The 21,142-nt window shown below is 38.5% G+C and overlaps 1 protein-coding gene across 1 annotated transcript in view; it reads left to right on the forward strand.

Moving 5' to 3' along the window:
- Positions 1–143: 143 nt before the first annotated feature.
- The window catches only part of LOC129769028 (cuticlin-4), a 149,246-nt gene continuing 128,247 nt past the window's right edge, over positions 144–21,142 (forward strand). Inside the window, exons 1-2 of the mRNA XM_055771023.1 lie at positions 144–285; positions 611–877. The gene's annotated coding sequence lies outside the window, so the exon portion shown is untranslated. The remainder of the gene's footprint in view (positions 286–610; positions 878–21,142) is intronic.

Raw genomic sequence — 21,142 nt, forward strand, 5'->3', positions numbered from 1 at the left:
ACACACAGCCTCTCCGCGCGAAGCACACTCACAACACACACGAAGAAAAACCTGTTCGAACAGCTCAAAAGCAACAAACAGCGCAACGGAGAGGAATTGTGGTTGGCCGGGCAGCAGCGAAAATAATAACCGAGACAAGATATTCAAGGTATTCCTGTCTGTGGCCGAGTTGAAGTCACCGACTAAGCGCGCTTCCACTCGCTCCACTCGGAACGGCTCGATTCAGTATGCTTCGCGCTTCGGTTTGATTCGTATGTGGCTTTTTGTTTCATAGTGGCAGTTGATGTAAGTTTCGCGTGAAAATCCTTGTAAAGTCGTAGCCCGTGTGTATTCTAGCACCCATTCGCCGTGGAAATGTGTCTTATCTGTCTTTCCCCCATCTCCTCTCGATTCTAACGAAGGCTTTGTTTACTGTCGTTATCGTGCGTTTCTTGGTTTTTTTTGCTACTTGTTGATCATGTCAAACTGAAACAGAAGTGATTGGGATATTCGAATGGCGAATGTGAAGATAGTTCCGCAGAATTTTTAGTGCTAATAATCAGCAGGAATTGGTTCGGATCATTGCAAGTGCAGATTCCCATCTGTTTTTTGGTTTTATTTTTATTTACAGTGTGATGGAAGAATGAAAATTGGCATTGTTAGGTGAAGTTGGAATAGAGTGCTAATTTGATACCGCAGAAGAGTTTTTTTTGTGATAGTGGTTCCTGCAAGAGTGCTATCGTTTGCAGTGGTATTGAGAACGTACGAATCATAAGGATTTACGACCGACTGCTGACATCGACACTAGGACTGAGTCGTGCACAACACGCTACCCATTAGCAGATCGGCGGACATCGATTCCTAGCCGAATTGCATAACTTTCGCAAAAGGCCTGAAAGTAAGTACCCTGTGAGACCAGCGGTTTTTGCAACCCAGTTATGCTTTATCTCCCAGTTAAAAAGTAAACGTTTTGTTGTTGGCACAGAAAACTCGCTGCAGTTGTGCAGGTTATTTTTTGCTGCACCGAGGCTGCAGCAGCGCCACAAACACACCACTTTGCTCCTTTAACTCGCGCTGACTGATGGCAATTTAATGCCCCTTTTTCTTTGATCTGGACGAAGTGCGCTAATGACAGCAGTCTGCCAACTTCCAACTGCCAGGACAGAAAACCAACGTTGATACATGTATGTAATGGTACATGAGACCCGATTATTGAGCTTCACATCACGACAGGCGGCAAGACAGTCTTGAACTGTTGTCCTATCTACCGTGAACCGGTTTGAGGAAATGATCTGAGGGTAGCCAAATTATTATGTTGGCTATCAGGTTTTTTTTTTTGTGATACTGTTAACACTTATTCATTACTCGTTGAGTGGGAAATTCGAACAGTCAACTGGGTACAGAACCATTGTCTCGGTTTAGCATATTCGTACGATGAGAGACGGGATAATCATATCAATACGCATGTATTCATGTGTCAAATACCACCAGTACAATACGGTGCCTTGATATTTGGAGGTTAATTAAAATGAGCTCTTTATATCAGAGGATTTTCGTTTCTGTGAAGTAGTTCGCTCCACCGCAAATTTTCTCTCATGTCATTTAACCCTCCTGTACTCGCGTGCAAAATCATAACACGTATACTCGCGCACGGTGTCACAGACCGAAAATTGAACTTCTCTGTAATGTTGCCATTGTGTATTTTTCAGGCTTTATTGGCATTTTTTTGAAGAAGAGGGTATGATTGAATGAAAAAACTCCAAAAAATATGTTTTCTTCGTCTTTATTATGTTTTAATAGTCAATCTAATTCAGCCTCCTCAAAATAGAGTAATTTTTGATACTCCAACACAAATAACGAAATTCGAATTTTTCACTCTTATTAATTGAAAGTAAGCAACTGAATATAATTCATGGAAGTATATAGAGCTATAAAATAACATAAAAACGTATTAATCGATTGTGGTTTTATTGGAGTAAGAATCAGAACATAGCATAACTGCATGCTCGAAACAAACATATTTTTTTACATTTCATGCAGTTGTTGCGTGTTTTTCGAGTCTTTTATCGAAGAGAAGGATGTATAACGAACTTCTAGATAATTACCAGATGATAAAGGTTCTGGAATATGAAGTTAGCATATTTCTAATATTCTTTTTCTCTGTTTTCTTGGTAAACTAAGAATTAATGCCTTTTTTAGATGGAGCATAAAAAGATGATATAAAAGGATTCTAGGAACTTCCTTTTCTTTTTATTGTTTTCTTATCGATATTGTCCATTATAAATAAAATATCCCCGAAACTGTAACTGTTAAAAACTACCATAAGCCACCGATTAGTTTATAGTTAACTGTTTACAATTATTCCACAAGTGAAATTCTTTCACAAGTGTGTATATGTATGACCATTATATTTAGCGAATAACTATACGAAAGTCAAACATTTATATTTTGCCTTTGAACGTATGAATCTAACGACGAATATATCTACGAATAGTTAATATATGGATCCGTTCAATCCAGTTACAAAAGGGACTGAAATCAAATAAGAATAGTCCGGTAATGATCTTATGCATTATATGTAATAAGAATTCCACGCCACTAACGTTAATTTATACATTTCATTCAACAATATTCTAGAATATGAAAAAAGGCACTTGTCCAAAAAAGTTACTCCTATACTCGCGTCGGTGTGTCAGACCGAAAGTGTTAAAAAAGTGACACACGTCCCCTTTGTACCAACACATGCGATACGCTAAACGATGACGAACGACGAATAACGAAGCTAGAGAGAATCGCAAAGTCGTCGTGTTGATATTTTCTGAGAAATGAACGAATTATTGATTTCTCGGTCTGACAGACCAATGCGCGAGTATAGGAGTGTTAAATAGACTAATATAAAAGAGACTGGACAATTCGATTTTCTAATTTTACTATATTTTTGGGAAATATTTCAAAATGAAACTACGATACCAAATAACACGCCTAGAGTCGGATTAGAATGAAATGAAGAAGCCAACATTCCATCTCTAAATATGTACTTCTCAATCCACGAACCTTAAGGTGAAGGTGAAAAGAAGCCACAAATGGCTGCCACAATGGCGCTCATTTCTTTCATCTCCATTTCATTTCATCTCATCTCATAATAGTTTGAATCATGGAATGGAATTCATGGAGTCTCCATCTTATTGATATTCAATTCAGTTCAAATAATTTAATTCATTACTAAATCTCGAATAATAAAATAATAGAAACATCTGAAATGGTAATAGTCAACAGGTGGTATCTAGATTTGTTTACATTCTAGATTACAACGAATATTCAATCATTTTGTAGTAACATTTTGTTTTTGAATGCATACTTTATCGGAGCTGCCAAAACTGACTTAAACTAGCACAGGAGCGTTGTTGCGGCAGCACCGTTGTACCGTGAGGAATGAGCGAGTCTTCAATATGAATATGGTATATGAATGTGATCTGAATCCAAAAACAGTGTCTAAAATAAAAAAAAAAAATCTTTCATTTGGAATGAAATTGAAATAACGAATCTGCAATTGAAACCAAATCTAAAACTGAATTTTTTTATCACGAAGTTTTCAAGTTTCTTTCTCCAAATTGTAGTTTTCAGAGTTACAATCCAAATGCCAGATTGAATATTCCACAATCAGATTTAAATTTTTAGACTCTACACTCAGATTTTATATCCAGATTCCATATAACCGATTTCAGTGCTCGAAAATCGGCATCTAAATAAAACAAAAATCTGATCCAGGTCTAGATCAGTGTTATTGACTCCAGACTCATAACAGCAGGTTTGTGTTACCAAATGGGGATTTCAGACCTAGATTTAAAGCCAAATTATGGATTAAGGCTTACCATTTTATTTCCGATATACGATATCAAATATTCTTCCAAGCTTCAGACTCCATCCAGATCCTAGATATAGTTTCCGAGCTCATATCGAAGATCAAGATCCAGATGTAAATTTAAGTTCAAGATTTTGAAATTCAAATTTAGACATTACATACGAAATACAAGTTCCCATTCAGATTTAATAATCCAGATTCAGATTATAAATTCAAGATACTCAATTCGAATTAAGAGTACACAGTTCGAATTCACGAATTCGGATACAGATTTCTGTTCTAGATTTAGATTATAAAGTTTAGATTTGCACTTGCTTGATGTGACTTTGTATATAGCCTCTATACTGAATATGAGCTGAATTCATTAAGAATTTTTCAAAAATGTCCATATGGTGATACAAAATGGTTGTTTGTTCAGGAGAAGGACTTTTTTTGATACTTTTCAACATCAATTGAACTAAACATAAGGAATAGTTATTTTGGCGAAGCTGTTATTCGACTAAAACTATGAATTATTTGAGTATATATTATTATTTTACTCAACAAGCCTTAATTAATAACAGAAAAAGCCACTCGAGCGAACTTCTAAACGAAGTCATTTTTGGTTTAAGCACTAGAGAGCCATAGACGGATTTTTTTACGTTGATAATTTTGTACTTTCCTTCTTCGAGATACAACGTCGTTCTGATGATATTCAACCCCTCAATGCATGATGATGTATATGTACATCAGTGTTTTCTTCCTTACATAATTTCTAAACGGTAATTCAAACACAGTGTTTTTTACTTTTAATAGGTGCTAGAAATATCTATCTTAGTTTTTGAACGCAAACTTTCATGATATGGCAGCTCACTTTTTTAACTGTCAAAATTTGACAGCTCGACGCAACACTTCCAAATACACGCTTTGGCGCTAAAATGCATTAAATCATGCTTTTAAGAGTTAAGGAATTCCTCCAGCGATCCTTCAAGCGAATCGATTTCCTCATGGAGTTTCCACGGTATGATTTTACACTTCCAGAAGCTAGGATATGACTTGTATGCGGTGCTAGTGCCTTCAAAAGTACACTAGTAAGGCTTCAGAATTGTTTCATTCTTAGAATTCTAACGGAAGACACTGCACCATCGCTTTGCAGCTTCGAAACATTCAATTGATGAAATCGAGAAAAATGGACAGTTTATTCCGGCGAATTATTTGCTTTCCGATAGATCGCATTATTTTTGACCCTAGAAAAAAGTGATCAGCCATAATTTTTTTTTCTTTCTTTATTAAACAGATTTTCAGCCAAAGGCTGGTTCATCTCTAAGCCATAATCTTTTAATATGGATGGCGATGTGAAATTGACCCCCTCTTCCCTTTTATAAAAAACAAACGATTTTCAACATGAAATCAGCGCAACCTTTGCTGAATTGTGATAACGAATAATGACCGTTGTCTGTGATGGTTATAATGCTTATAAAGTAAAGATTTCTGTAGCTATGAATCACTTCCGTACGACTCTTGGAACTTTTTGTTGTTTTTGATTAATTCTGATTTCCGAAATTTCGCCGAAAGTTTTTTTTTATAAATTCAAAAAGTATTTTTGTTGGGAAACTTTGAAAAGCTGAACTATTCAAAGTAGCCCTAGACGTTGGCACTTCATTTACATTTGAGAGATTTCTAGTTGTTGATTCTAGACACTGATTTCAGATTCAGATCATTTGTTCATAAACTAGTTGCAGATACCTCATGTCTGAACTCATATTCGGGTCGGTTTTATCAATATTGACCTTGAACATACACATTTCTGTATGTAGAACATCCCCTTGATAGTTCAATACAGTTTTAGTAATTTCGATAGAGCAAATGGTGAATCTCAGCCGCAGTTTTTGCTGCGTTTTTCGACTCTTTTTTCCACTGCGAAATAAAGATATTGATCAGTCTTCAGAATGCAGTGTGGGGCTGATTGCACAAAGTTTTTCGCACTAAAATTGAACTCTCCCTCCTTGTATACACATGTGCTCTGGCGAATGAACACGTACCGAAACATAAATGAAATTTTTTGCTGTCAGCACCATTCACTTTATGGTTCGGACATCGTTATTGCACCGTGTTCATATACCGTGTTTATATACATCGTTTCTTAACCGCGCTCGTATCTCGTTGTCTCTTTTGCTTTTCATGTTGATTTATATTTCTGTTGTTTTTATGCTATGTTTATGTACGAACGAAGACAGCTAGAATTTGATGTGTGTGTAACAAAATCCGAATTTCTTTTTCCAACAAAATTTGAAACTAACCATTGCCAAGAAACGACCATTTTTGGCTAACAGGAGAGGTGTCCACCAGGACAACAACAGATCGCACACCTCTACAGCGCTTCGTGAGATACTCCTCGGTTGGAGCTTGGTTGGATGAGTGCTATGCCTTCCTTGTTTGTATTAGAGACGCTTTAAGCTTTGCAGTTCATTCGCCTCTAAAACTCCTGTCCTTGGCTATTTATTTTGCCGCTGAAAAAATCGCCTCAAGACAAACTTGTGAAATTCGACTGTCTAGTGTGTTGTAAATGGGGATGGAGGTTCCTAAATCAGATTATTATAGCTTTGCTGAATAAATCCTTTCTTTGACGTAGGACTACGTCTTACATTAAGGGTGCCAAATCAGAAAACAGGTCACGTTTTTATGAAATAAAGTTAACGTTAATAACTATTTTTGTTGCGAACGGATTTTTAAGATTTGCATACCAATCGAATCGGAAATTTTCTAAGACTTGTTTTATATGCTATATAATACAATCCCATAGTCTGTATATGGTTTAAATTGATAAAAATTGGAAGCATTCCCATTTCCCCACACATTTGTTTTGTCCATTTATGTGCTTTCGCGAACAGAGCTGTCAACAACGGGCAATTTATGCAGCCGCTAGAATAGAAACAACGAAGGGGGGTAGCGAAAAGAGAATATTTCACTTGAAAAAACAACAATGAGAGTCATAGCAAAGCAGGCGAAAAAAGAGAAGAGTGCAAATGATTATAGGTCGCTTCTAGCCATCAGTGTTTGGCTTTGAGTGTGTTGCTTGTTTTCGTTGCGCGAAACTTAGAACTTGTACATTTTCTGTACATGGGAATAGCACATCTTCGATACATTCGACACAAGCTCCTAGCTTTGTTGACGGTTTTGACCGAGAGTCGAGAAACGATTTTTCATAAACGGTCATTATCGCGATGTTTAATTTTTATCGCTGCAACTGTGTGCATCTGTTAGACGCGTGTTTGATGCTTGTTGAATGGCGATGCACGGATGATGCCTCTCGCTGAATACTCAGTGTAATGCGTGCTATGATATAAAGAAACAAATTGCGATATATGACCAATTAGTGTATTGTTCTCGCAAAGGCAAGATAGAATCGTTGCTTCTCGGAATGATGCTACAAAACCACGCAAGCCATTAAACCTTTTCAGAGTCCTTGGAACTTTTTATACTAAAAAGTTATCTATGAAATTTCGACGTATCCGCAAATAACCTTGTTACTTCTTAACTTGTTTTAAAGGAATAAAAAATTTTGTCTCTATTAGAACCATAACTTAGGTTCCGCCAGCAAATGTTAGATGGGAGGGTTCGTGTTCGACTCGTCCAAATTACAAATTTGTTATTATTTCATGCTTTATATTTGCTACTGCACCCAAAATTAATTTTAAACAAATTAGAAAAAATGCGCTAATCCCCCATACTGATCATTTGTTCATTTGTTTATTATATATATTATAGCAATATAAGAGCAATATGAGCGAGCGAAACAAACGACAGACAGAGAAAGATACAGATTCACGTTTATGCTCTCCATTTTACTCGTGAAAACACTTTCCAACTTCATTTTATAATGAGGTGTAATATTATCACGCATTTATGCAACAGCACCGACAACTGTGTGGTTAGCATGGTTGTGTAAAACAGCCTTGCATTCTAGCCGGCCTTGGCTCGATCCCCGTTGACATCTTTTGGACTTTTTTTTGATACAACTTTTTTCTGCCGAAGATGGAATGTTTTCTGCCAACGTTAGTTTGCGTGTACCAATATACATTTTGTCGACTACAGTGATAGACATTCGTTTAGCCGCACTTGAAAAAAAAACTTGAAACACTTACAAAACAACTAGGAATGTTCTTTTTATCGGAATACTTATTTGCTGTAGTGATAATATATTTAAGTCAATTTTATTGGAAGGTCGTGCGTCACAATCACACACACACACACAAGGCGGCTTCGGTGGATATAAACATTCAAACGTCGTTTTTTCCCGAGACATACGTTTAGCCGCAGGGCATAAAAATCGAGTTTTCGCATAATCACCAAGCCTTTATCTGTGTTTTCTGAAAAAATACTTGAGAATGTTCAATTTACAAGATAAATATTAGATGTGCAACGTAAGAAGTTGGTCAGATTAGTGATTTACGTAGAATTCAAAGGAATGGCGAAAGGTATTCTATTGACGGAAGAGGGACGAAAATAATAAAGATATTCAGTGAACAAAAGTTTTCTAATCGCTCGATCGTAACCAAAATTGGACGATCTGAGAAAGTGGTACGGAATTTCTTTAGATAGTGCCTGAAATATGGGATATAACGACCAACAAATGGGAACACCAAAGTTAATTTGCGTCTTAAAGGTCGAATAAGACACGAAGCAACTAAGAAACGATGTCCTGCTCATACATTAAGGCAGAATCGGTTGTTCCAGTAACGAAGAGGCATATTGCGCGCATCTTGAACGAGTCATCAAACATCCTGTGGAAGAAACCTCAAGGGAAGCCTAAACTGACCGCCACCCATAAGCAGAACCATCTCATTTTCGCCCGGCAATACATGAAACGGAAACAAGAATGGAGAAATGTTGTATTTTCCGGCGAAAAAAGTTCAATTGGATGGTCCGGACTGTTTAGTTGCTATTGGTACAATTTAAGTCAACGGCATGTCGAGAGATCGAAGCGAAACTTTGGGGGCGGAAGTTTGACAGTGCGGGGATCCGTTTCCTATCACAGCAAGCTTCCCATTTGTTACATTTTCACCCGAATGAACTCCGAAAAGTTATCTTCTATTACTGGAGGACGTTTTGATTGGCCATATTGAGAATAACGCTACCGAGGATGTTGTTTTTTCAGCAGAATTATGCATAGATCCACGTTTTCAAGCAATCGAAGGCATGGTTTGCCGAGAAGGACAATCCGCTTCTTGAATGACCTGTTGGCAGTCGATTACAATCCCATAGAGAACCTATGGAGAATCTTGGCCGAAAAGGTCTATGCAAACGGATAACAATTTGACAACATTTCTAGTCTCAAGGCAGTAATTCAGGAATGTTGGGCTATAATCAATATGGCAACACTTTAAAAGCTATCTGACTCGATGCCAAATCGAGTTTTCAAAGTGATCCGAAATGGAGGTGGACATACTAAATATTTGCTACCGATTGGATTCGAAATTTGCCCCACAAATTTTCTTTTATTGAAATTTTAGGATGCGGCTAAACGAATGTCCACCCTGATTCCACATATTTGAATTATTTACAAAACAAAAAGTAAATTTATACTTTTTTTAGAATGAATTCGATGAAAATAAATAATAATCGTCTTTTATGAGCAAGACTGTACAAAGAATGACTTATTTTTAAAAATATTGAGGACAAATAGGGTGCGGCTAAACGAATGTCTACCACTGTATAACATTCATTGACGTTGACTTTCCGTAACGATGAAAATTCATGGAATCAAAGACTACACCCAAAGCTAATTTTTAGCACATGTTTTGTCATCCCGATTTATTACATTAAATGAGCCTAAAAATATCATAAAATGACACGACTCTCAAATGCTGGTATAGCGTTTGTGTAATATACTCGTATATGGCATGCCAATAAAAGATCAGTTTCGTTTGTGAAGAATGGAACGCGATAGATTGGTGGACTTGGTGTTTTTGCACTACTTTGATCTGAAGAAAATTCTCACAAATAAGTTTTCATGCTATGAGTTCTATTTCATATAACTTGTAAACAGTGGTATAGATGTGATTATTTTAATATTAATAACAAGTCACGCCGGTAGCCTTAAATTTGCTAAAATTTGGAACCGATAAATTTCTAACGTTTTTCCATCGTTGAACGTCAGAAGCACTTTGAGCAAATTACTCAAGTCAAGACATACTGGGAAGTCCGTACGGAAACACTGACACAGCGGGAAAGGCAAATTAAACCCTGCGTTTTCACCTAACATTTCGCCTCATGATTACTACTTGTTCAGATCGATGCAGCAGATTGCTCCCAGAATGTTGAACAAATGCGATAATGGGTAGACGATTTGTTTGCTTTGAAACCAACGTCATTTTCTCGAGATGGTCCCAGTTGCCAGTAAATTTTATAAAGTTTTATAAAAAAAAGTTGTAAGGGGTTGTATCTAGGACACGACCGCATATTCGCATTCGCATTCGACGTAGAACTACCCAATTATGTTATGCAATCCACCTTTTTACCGCTTCGAATATTATTTTAAAATATATCAGATTATCTTCTTCGTTACAAGTAAATTTCATGAACGTCCTTTCACGTTTGATATGATGCCTAGGACTACAAAAATATGTGAACGGAAAAATTGTCAAACGATCATTCTATTTTTTATTTCCCTCTGAAATTATTGCACATCTCATGTTTACGTAGTTTTCGAACCGCAGTTTAAAAGTACGTTTTAGGGAAACATATTCCGGTATGTACAACGCAAGCGAGTACAAAAGTACTCAACACCAAAAAATATCTCCGACTTGCATGTATTTCCAACGCGGATTTCCCCAGACGCATTCATTTTGAAGTGCGTGTTAGGGAAACACAGCTTAGTGGGACAAAAATACCCCAGACTTGTATTCTTTGACAAGGCGGATTCCCCCAGGCACATTGATTTTGAAGTCCGTGATAGGGAAACACAGCTCGATGGGACCAAAAATACCCCCGACTTGCATGTATATTAGCAAAGCGAATTTCCAGAGGTACATCGATTTTGAAGTCTGTGTTGGGGAAACCGTGAATCGGGCCAATGAAAACTTGGAAAAGTTCGAGTTATAAGCATTCGAAATACGGGCAGGGTTAGCACACAAATCGGCAGAACAAATATATGGGAAAAATGAAATTCTTCCAGTTTTCATGAATTTGAACCGTTTAGCGATTAGCGAATTGTAATGTATAAAATCTTAGAGTATTTCCGATTCGATTGGTATGCAAATCATGAGAATCCGTTCACAGTGAAAATAGTTATTAACCTTAACTTTATTTCATAAAAACGTGACCTGTTTTCTGATTCGGCACCCTTCCTGAAAGACGTAGTTCTACGTCAAAATTGCATTGAAATAATTTCCACATATTTTTCATAAATGTTTGCCATCGACAAGTAAAGATTCTAAATTATAAACGCAGCTGAAGGTAGAAGGGCAAGAAGTGTATTGTTTTTTTTATGTTTTATGTTTAAGAAAAAGAAAGATGAACTGAATTTTCACTTTTTTGAACTTTATTATAGATGTTTGGAAATGTTTACAAGACATGTTTGAATGAAAATTAATTTTCAATATGCTTCATGATTTGAGAAAATAATCAAAATTGAAACGTAAACAAAATAAAGTTAAAATGTCATATTCAAACTGTTCTTGGCAATATCACTCAAAAAATTGAGTCAGATTTGAGGGGCTCAGCATGCAAGGGGTGTAAGTGACTTGATCGATTTCTCTTCATCAACTTTTTATTTAGTTAATAACTCAACTGCAAAAACTATCCAATTTTAGTTTGCTATAGAATCCGATAGATGAGGTTCCGACCTATTTTCCACATTGGTAAATACAGCTGGGAATGTATTTGCAGCTTAGTTATGACCCAAAGAGAGTCGATGTAGAGAAATCGATCAAATCACTTACACCCCTTTCATTCTAAGCCCCTCATTTGATTTGTTTCAGCTTGTTCAGGAAGCACTTGAAAATAAATATTCAAGTTCCATTAGATGTGATGAACTTACACATTCACGGCCAACAAAAACTTCTGAGTTTCTATACTATAAATGGTGAGCTATAAATTTTGGTTAAAGTTCAGTAATTATACTCCATTACATGCGACTAAACATCGAACCATGATTGGATGAGCCTAAGTTTTTTAACATTCATTCCAATAGTGATTCCTCAAAAATTTTGAAATCAGTCTTCAGTGCCTGATCCGATTTGTTTATAATTTGTCTCGAATGTCTGTTGAGCTTCGCACAAGTGGCCCAATTTATCGGAGCTAATGAGCGGGTCGTTCCAGATAAAAAAAAATGTCACAGCTCATAATTGGAACGCCGGAACAACTGCTGCTTCCCTTGTGAACGAATATAATTTTACAGCACATCAAATACTGCCTTCCCTTTTGGAAAAGATCTTGGCGAAAATAGAGCAATTATATTTTCCACTACGAAACGGTTCAACTCTGACGTTTCGTCGTTCGCACAAACAAAACAAACAAAAAAAAAAGCCCAAGATCTTCCCTCCTCATCCCAACCAACCAACAATACCGGATAGTGATCCCGCCGAAGCTCGTAAAAGTTGTTGTAGCTACAGAAGAAGTGCAGCTCTATTTCTTGCCGACGAGATGTTGATGTGTTCGGCGTGGTGTACGACGGAGTGCGGGGAGAGAGCCCACCGCAGCACACATACACACACGCCCAGGTGAAAATGAGGTTACGCGCTTCTCCCTTTATCGCATAGTTTCTTGCGCGCTCCACATCCTCTCCATCCCGTTGTTTTCGACACATAGCACGGGACACATTCGTACGGGAAGCTCGGGAACGGAGTTCTGCGAACAGAAAGTAGGTTTCCGATGCCATGTTTATGCGAAGAATTCGTTTCCGGCGCGGCGGCCAACGGGGAAGATGATTTAGGCTTCGATAGTGTTATTTGTCACTTGATATGTGTGCCACTACAACCGGCGCCGATTCTTAATTGGAGCGGAGCGGGCGAGGCGCGCTGTTCTGTTTGGGGCGGGAATGGGAGCCATAACCAGTCTCATATCTGATTTCGTGTAATAAAACATCAGTTCCGGTGAAAAACAATGTTCGTCAAATTTCCCATACAAAAATTAATTGGAATTATTAGAATGTGGGTCATTCAAACCTCGAAATCTCACCTCCCATTCATTCATTCGATGTTACACAGTTGGAGATCCCCGAAGAGGGACGTGACTTACCCGCATAACTATCCGGCTCCAACCATCATGATCCAAGCAAATTCACGGCTACAAAAGATGACCTAGATTGGGCGGGGCAGATGAAATATTTTGGAAGATTGTTTTCTGTAGCCCTTTAGGCTACACTTAAGAAAATGGTTCATCTAGTAATTATGAGAAACTAACAGAACCTCTAATCGACCCTTTGGAGCTTCGCTCCCACTAATTGTGTGCAAATTGACTGGTTAAGTGCAGTCTACTTCTTCTCATCCTTTAAGCGCTGCTCGGATCAGCTGACACACACGCACGCTCACTCATAGACCAATATGGGGGGCCAACTTGTTTCGCCGCCTTTAAAACAAAAATGAACGAAAGAACGATACGTGAAGTACAGCAACTCTAACGGCTTCGAAGCGAAGAAAAAAACCTCTCTGGGAATGTTTTCGGTTATTCTAAATCTGATAGACAGCGCGTGATGCCTTTTTGATATGCTTCTCATCCTCCTCGGTTCAGTCACGGGGGAGGTCGAAGGCTGTCGAAATTCGTTGCAGTTCCACCACTCAAAGTTAGTTTTAAACGGTTCAAATTTGTAGCGCCCAATCCATCAGCGGCCGGGGATAATGCTGGAAAGGGGTCATTGAGTTAAATTTACTGTCTCTCTGTCAGCTCTGGTGGGGGCCAATAAATGGGGTGGGAAAGGTCGGCCAAACAACGGTTCTAGTAGCAGCAACGTCGGGTACCCGTGAGATCAAGGTCAATCCAGATTCAATTCATGAATTCTCAGGCCGGAGGGGGTATGAGACTGTGTTTTATTGGACCAATTAGCAAGTTCATTCAGCGGTGCGTCTTCAGAGTGTGGCGGTGCTCGATAATTAATTCCGGCCGTCCGTCGATGCTGCCGTTCCGTTCGGAGAAATGGAATCTGCTCGTGATTTTTGACCCAGATCACGATAATTATCTGGAATAATTATTCATTGTCTTATAACAAATTATGTGAGGTGTTTTGATTGCACAAACAAAATCAAATTAAAGCGAAATTGTAAATTTTCAACAAGCTGAACACATAAGTAGGTTAATAAGGCAAGAAATTTTCACCATTCAGCTTTTCTTTATTATTTTCTGTGGTTAATCAACATTAGAAATGGATGCGAACAGCATCTAGGATAATTACATTTGATGAATATTTTCAAAATTCAGAACAAGAAAATTCAACCTAAAACAATCTTTTTATCAAAGCTTTTGGCGATATACTATTGATAGCAATTTGCTCGAGTCTCATTCGGGAACATGGAATACTTGTACTAATCAGAAAATTGTAAAGGAGTGTGCCTTTTTTGTTAAACGATTTATCTTTGGATCCAAAATCGTCAAGCCACAACGTTCAGTTCTTGAATGAAGCTAAATATTTTCCAGTGGAGCATTCGATTCAGGCCTATAAATATAAGACCCGCTAACTTCGTCCCGCCCAAAATTTATTTTTGTTATCACATCCACGTTTTCTTACTAAGCGCTGTTCATTGATCCAATCGCAGAATTATTTATTGATTGATCTTCTAATCTACCTGATTACCTTTTACGATAAAACTACTAGTACTTCTACCAAAACTCGACATATTAGGCTGTCAAAAAAGTCCTGCGGTATTTTTTTTGAATTTTCATTTGTTCATAATATTAGTTACAATCATCTGTTTTAAGTCAAAAATGCGCCGTTTTGTTCGGTGACTTGTTCCCAACGAGATGCCAACTTCATAATACCCCTGTTATAGAAGCTCGCTTCCTTATTGGCAAAAAACTCGGATAGCCAATTTACACAGGCCTCTTTTGTGGCTAACTTCTGACTACCTAGCTCGTTCGCCATGGACAAAAACAGGTGGTAGTCACTTGGTGCAAGGTCCGGACTATATGGCGGATGCAAAAGAACCTCCCATCCGAGCTCCCGGAGCTTCTGGCGCGTCACCAACGAAGTGTGTGGCCTGGCGTTGTCCTGATGGAAGACAATGCGGCCTCTGTTTATCAAAGATGGCCTCTTCTTCATAAGTGCTACCTTCAAGCGGTCCAGTTGTTGGCAGTACAGGTCCGAATTAAGCGTTTGGCCATAGGGAAGCAGCTCATAATAGATTATTCCTTGACAATCCCACCAAACACACAGCAGAACCTTCCTGGCCGTTAATGAGGGCTTGGCCACCGTCTGAGCCGCTTCAGCGGGCTTCGACCACGACCGTTTGCGCTTCACGTTGTCGTAAGTGACCCACTTTTCATCGCCAGTCACCATCCGCTTCAGAAACGAGTCGATTTTGTTGCGATTCAGCAGCGATTCACATGCGTCGATACGGTCAAAGATGTTTTTTTGCGTCAACGTGTGTGGCACCCATACATCGAACTTCTTTGTGAATCCAAGCTTCTTCAAATGGTTAATAACGGTTTGATGACTTATCCCCAGCTCTTGGCCGATGCTACGGCTGCTACTATGCCGGTCTTTCTCGGCTAATTCAGCGATTTTGTCGCAATTTTCGACGACAGGCCTTCCGGAGCGTGGCGCATCTTCGACGACCTCTACACCAGTATGAAAACGTTGAAACCATCGTTGTGCGGTGGAAATGGAAACTGTATCGAGTCCATAAACTGCACAAATTTTATTGGCAGCTTGAGATGCATTTTTGCCTTTGTCATAGTAGTACTGTAAAATATGTCGGATTTTCTCTTTATTTTGCTCCATATTTGCGACACTATAACTCACGAACGACTTAACCAAACAAAACACTGTCAAGGACTATATTATAGCGCGCAAAAATACCTTTCCAACAAGCTATAGTATGAGTCGATACAATGAATACAACTAGAACTACGCGCTTACAACGACACCTCGCGGAAATACCGCAGGACTTTTTTGACAGCCTAATATAATATCAGATAATTTTCAGACATAATTCTCGTTCAAGATTTATCAACCACTTACAAATGACATGTTTCTCCGTTACGTTACATGCCAAATTTGGTTTTATTTGCTTGATTAACTCTCAAGTAATGCAGAAATTTGTGTTTCATTTGTATGACAGAACCAGCCCCCCCTTCCCCATAACCCGTTCATTACGACAGTGTGCTCCGCCGAAGTGCTACCCCTGTACAGAGCACTGCGCCGAAAAGTATGCACATCGTGCTGGTGTGATCGAAGAGCAGTATGAATTTCATGTCCTCTAAAGACGACGCTCGTAGCGAAAGGGTTAAGAGACTGGGGAGGAGTATCTAACCACCATAGATTCCTTTATTGCACCCTAAAACCTCCACATTCCAGAATTTCATTTCATTTGTTCGACTAATTCTCGAGTAATGCAGAAATTTGTGATTCATTTGTATGGCAGCCCCCTCTTAGAGGGGGGGGATGGGTTGGAGTGTCTAACCTTTGGGGAACTTCTCGATTTCGGTTCGGGAGTAAATGACTGTCCGATAGTCTATTGTACACTAAATTATAAAATTATATTTACAGCTTATGTGGTTCACAATTGTGTGGAGATCTGAGTGTCTATTGTTAATTCCATTGAAGGGTATGTGTATGTGTGGACAGTGGTTTATCTGATTCGTGATAATGATCGGGTGACCAGAGTGTTTCGCCACAGTACTCCCCCCTTAGGTTTCAATACCTCTGGGGAATAATAACGCGGCGGCCAGATCGGGTTCGGTATGTCGGTGGTTCGGTGTTATCTTCGTATCTTCGGTTGTTTCGATGGCTGTTCGTCGGCTTCGATGAAGGCTGCTTTCAGTCGATCTATGGAGATTGGTGATTTCTTTCCATTAATGTCTACGATGAATACTTTCTTCTTCCGACGAAGCACTCGGAACGGTCCGTTGTATGGTGGCTCCAGAGGAGGTTTAACGGCGCCAATCTTCACAAAAACGTGGCTGCAGGTGCTCAGTTCTTTTTGCAGGAATAGAGATGCATTGGAATGGTTGCTTGTTGGAGTTTGTCCGTATGTTGTTTCTGCTACTGATGCATGCAGGTCTTCCTTGATGGCGGTTCTCATTCCGAGGAGCACAATAGGCAATGATTCAGTCCACTTTGGATTATTGTGACACATGATCGCGGCCTTAAGTTGTCGGTGACACCGTTCAATTTGCCCGTTGGCTTGGGGATGATACGGTGTTGTCTTCAGGTGGGTGATACCCAGGTTTCTGACTAGCTCATGGAACAACTCAGACTCGAATTGTCTTCCAAGGTCAGTGGTGACGTTCGTCGGAACTCCAAACCGCGCGATCCATCCGTTGATAAAAGCTCGCGCTACGGTGACTGCTGTCATGTTTGGAATCGGAATCACTTCAGGCCATCGCGTGAACTTGTCGATCAATGTCAGACAATACGCGAGTCCGTCGGATGGTGGTAATGGTCCGATCAGATCAATGTGGATGTGAGAAAACCTTCCATCTGGTGTTGCGATTTGGACGATAGGCGTTTTATTGTGCCGATGAATTTTCGATTTCTGGCAAGCGATGCAGTGAGTAGCAAAACTTTTGCAATCGCGCCGCACTGAGGGCCAGACGTAGCGATCCGTCACGAGACGAGTGGTCGCACAAACACCAGGATGAGATGTGTTGTGTAGCTTCTAGACAATTTACTTCCGAAAAACGGTCGAATAGCAGAAGTAGAAATGTCACAATACATCGGGATTTTCGATAACGGAGATTGAAGTGCTTTCAGTATCAGCTTAGTATTCGTGGGTGGATTGGATAGGTGTGCGTTGAATTCGGGATCGTCTCTCTGCTGCTTTGCCATCAGTTCGAAGTCGATGGGTTCGTCTGGAGGACTGGCTCGTTCGGGGCGCTGTTGGAAAGCTGTGACAAGAGGCTTGTGATCCGTGTAGATGCAGAAATCACGAGCGGTAAGAGTGTCTTTGAAATACTTCACCGCTTCGTACATCGCATACAGCTCCCGATCGCAGGTACTGGACTTTCATTTGCTGTTGATCAGCTTTCGAGAGAAGTATACCAGTGGTTGATTTCCTTTCTCGGTGATTTGGTGTAAGACTGCTCCAATTGCGGTGCCCGATGCGTCCACTTCTAGTGCCAAATTGGCATCAGCACTCAACAGAGCCAATTTTGGCATATGGAGGTTTTAAGGGGCAAGAAATGTTTTTATTGTGGTGCGACACTCCTTTCCTCTCTTTAAGGGGAGGCTGTCATACAAATGAAACACAATTTTTTGTATATCCCGAGAACTAATCAAGCTAAGGGGTAAGCACAAAACTCGAAGAAGCAATCTTTATATTTGAGATGTCATAATTTGAGTATATTTTCTGTATCAAATATGTATTCCATGTAAGGGAGAAACATGTTATTTGCAAGTGATTGAAAAATCTTGAACGAGAATTATGTCTGAACATAATTTTATATTACAATTACGAATTTTGGTACAAGTTCTAGGAATTATTTTGTGAAATTTATAGTTTAAGGAAATTGTAAAGGGTCAATTAGAAGATCAATCGATCAAAAGTTCTGCGTTTGGACCAATGAACGTTCGCTTAGCAAGAAAACGTGAATGTTTGAAGGTATTGATAACAAAACATTTTGAGCGGGACGAAGTTTGCCGGGTCAGCTAGTATGTTCATAAAAAATACATCTTGGGTGCCCACTAAAAGTACAAAATGTACATAAATTGCTGCATATTCGAACTTGAACAAATTATATCTAGTTTTTTCGAGGCAAGTTCGTGAGATACTGATTGTACAGGGTCTTTCAGAATCAACGTTCATGCAACAAATTTTAATAACTTCTGCAACAATGAACCGATTTTTATTTCAAAAAACGAAAATAAAGCTTATTTTAGAACATTTTCGATGTGACCACCTCTTTTTTCGATAACGCGTATTAAACGGTGAACAACATTCTTCATGCACAACGCTAACATTACGACTTCGATGCTGATGAAAATCCGAGTTATTTCTTCTTTAAGTTCCTCCAAATTTTGTGGCTTACTAACATAGCAACGGTCCATCACGTACCCCCAGAGGAAATAATCGACGACGAGAAATGTTGAAATTCTTACCATAAGAGTTTCATTAAGGCTTCGGTTGCTCGAGTAATACGATTTCACTAAAAATACACGTTCTTGTAAATTGTACATCTTGACACCGAAAAACATCCGATCAGACTAAACGAGTACCCGGATATTATCGTCCCGAAGTGGGGATTGTAGTGTAAGCGAAAAAAAAATTATAAGGAGCGAGTCGATTTTTTTGTGTGAGAGTTCAATCTGAAAAACCCTGTATTTGATGAGGAAATTCATATAGTTTTGTGTGACTTACTTTGAGGTTGCTTGTGGACACTGGAGAGGTAACGGGTGCTCTGGTAGAATATTGAAATGTTCCTTTTTTTCATCGCTCTTATTTTTTCCTTGTATGCAACTTCATTTACTTTCGCTATTTTTTCTCGAAAAATGTGTATGAATTACGATTTGAATGTCTGGGAGTCAAGCTCCGCAGAGAAGAAAATGAAATAATTGAAATATTATGCGATTTTAATATTGAGTTGCTAACTGCTTCGCATAAATAATAATATCGCACAAGAAAAATTAAAAAATCAGGTTGAACTGTAGTTGCCAGTACTTTTTATCAATTAAACTGTGTTAATACGCTTTTTACAGCAATGCTCTAACATTTTATATTGAATCACTAGTTTAATTCTGGTTTACTGCCATTTCGCTAAAATTAATATATATTTTTAATCATAAATATGTTTTTCATAGATTTGTTATGGGGAAGTTTGCTTGACCTGTCGCCTCATAAAACTTTTGCCCGGAAAACTGCCCAAAGTCTATCCTCATCAGAGATGCCAACAAAATTTTTGAAAAAGCTGGAAAAAACTGGAAGAATTATTTTTTTTTTAATTTTTTTTCATTTTTTTTATATAAACAATACAAATAAGGGTATACAGTGACAGTGCCATTATGTAGCATTGGTACTTACGTATTTTTGCCACCGGAGCGTTCTATTCAATATGAATTTATTTTTTCCTTAGTGAAATTTATTGTTTACAATTTAGGGAAACAGGTTTGCTTGCGAGAGGCCGCCGCTTCTGACAGCGAGTCGGCGGTCGACTCGGATTGCGTCACCTCGATGAATTGGGGCCGTCTCTGTTCCTTATCCTCGTTAAATGGGAGCTTCGCCACCCTATTACTTTACCCTCAGAATAATTTTTATAGCAAAAAAATAAACTCATAAAAAATTGCGCTTTGTTGACGTTAATACGTAAGTACCGTAGCATTTTTAAATTTTCTCAATCTGTTTATGATCATTATTAACATTATGCTTTTGTTTTACATTCTGTGTGATTATTACTAACGCTGACTGTTTTATACATGTCTACATAATTTTGGAAGCTAGTATTCCGCGCATAGTTTTTGTTCCTGTTCTATTTGTTAGTTTTGTTTTGTTCAAATTGTATTTTGAAAACAATCGTTCAACGATTGCTGAGTAATGCGGCAAAATCAGAAATATTGGAATAATATTCAACTTAGGATAAGCAAAATGATTGTCATTCCTGTTCAGTGACAAAGTTTCACCCCAAAAGAAATTAGCATCCTTGCGTTCGTTTACAGTGAAGTCAGTAAAATCCAGGTCTCGGATCTCTCCGAACTCGTTATCAATATCCTGAATTTTTCGATTTCGATCGAAAATATTCGGAAGATTTTGTAGAAGGAGAACAATTGACATATGTTTCCTTTTCGTGACATTAGTTGGATCAATATTCGTCATGCTGATAATCAAAGGATCATTGAAATTAAATGAAAGATTTTACATGCGATCAAATATTCATTGATCAACAATTCAATCGCGGCACATACATAGACGTTATCCAAACTGACATAATTTTCCTGATCGAACTGCACGTTGTTCAGATTGATTATATTTTTCATATCTGTCTCAAAAAAGTTATCCAAAAGTGTCCTGAACAATCTTGAAATGCTCGAATGATCGTCGTAGGGTTGTTTAAACCGTCATAGATCGATCTTACTCGGATTTTCTCTACTTTATCACCATTCAAAATAAATCCAAAATAAATTCGGAGCGGTTCGTAACGTTCCAATATACGTATAATAAAACATTTTCTAATGAA

This window comes from Toxorhynchites rutilus, chromosome 2, assembly GCF_029784135.1.
Source record: "Toxorhynchites rutilus septentrionalis strain SRP chromosome 2, ASM2978413v1, whole genome shotgun sequence".
Taxonomy (NCBI): domain Eukaryota; kingdom Metazoa; phylum Arthropoda; class Insecta; order Diptera; family Culicidae; genus Toxorhynchites; species Toxorhynchites rutilus.